Below are 1,183 nucleotides of genomic sequence, written 5' to 3'. Positions count from 1 at the left end.
CGAGGTCGTGTCGTTATTTCACAATCTGGTTTCCACAAGTACATTTACTTCAAGTACTGGACTTAAGTACAGTTTTGAGGTACTTGTACTTCTATTTTCTGCTACTTCATACTTCCACTCCACTACATTTCAGAGGGAAATATTGTGTTTTCTACTCCACTACATTTATTTGACAGCTTTAGTTACTTTTCAGATGAAGATTTGACACAATGGATAATATAACAAGCTTTTAAAATACAACACATTGTTAAAGATGAAACCAGTGGTTTCCAACCTTTTTGGCTTTTGACGTCTTACAAAAAGCAGTGTGTAGTCGGGGTCACATTTCACATGTCTATGAGTTGTTAACAGCTCCACCAAATAGTGATTTTTCCCTCTAAACTTCTCACATGCTTTCATTTCAATAAATGTTCAAATGATCCAATATTTCAGTAAAAATCAAAGATTAGAGCAAAAGTCCAAAAACTGAAAACAGATTTGTGTATCCGAACTTTGTTTTTTCTTCTTTCCCATTAATCGTCTCACGACCCCTCAGATTTATCTGCTGACCCTTTGGAGGGGCCCCGACCCCCAGGTTGGGAACCGCTGGACTAAACTAGCTAACTGTATATAAAGTAGTGTAAACTAGCTCCACCTCCAGCAGCTACAACAGTAACATGCTGCTCTAACACTGATGCTTCACTATTAATAATCTAATGATGTCATATATAATAATATATCAGTCAGAGGGACCAAACCACTACTTTTACTGCAATACTTTGATAATATTTGTGTACTTTTACTTCTTAAGTAGGATTTTTCATGCAGGACTTTCACTTGTAATGAAGTATTTTTACATTTCTGTATTGGTACTTTTACTTAAGTAAAGTATCTGAATACTTCTTCCTCCACTGGTCTGTAGAACATCTTCATACAACAAGAAGCAATAAAAGAAATAAACATTTTGGTGCTTAATTTTATTTATATATATAATTAGGATAAAGAAAGCAGAAGGAATGTCATGATAGGAAACAAAATGCAACAAAAAGAAAAATGTTAAAAGAACATTTACATTTGTATGCTTTAAAAATTCTTTTAAAATATGAAGTTTAAATAAATACTTCAATACATTTAGGCATGCGGATATATTTTCATGATTTACATCATTTCATTACAGTATAATTCATAATATGACTTTTTTTTT

The sequence above is a fragment of the Thunnus thynnus genome, chromosome 19 (genome assembly GCF_963924715.1).
Source record: "Thunnus thynnus chromosome 19, fThuThy2.1, whole genome shotgun sequence".
NCBI lineage: Eukaryota > Metazoa > Chordata > Actinopteri > Scombriformes > Scombridae > Thunnus > Thunnus thynnus.
The sequence above is the reverse complement of the archived record's forward strand: the minus strand, read 5'-3'. Positions refer to the sequence as shown.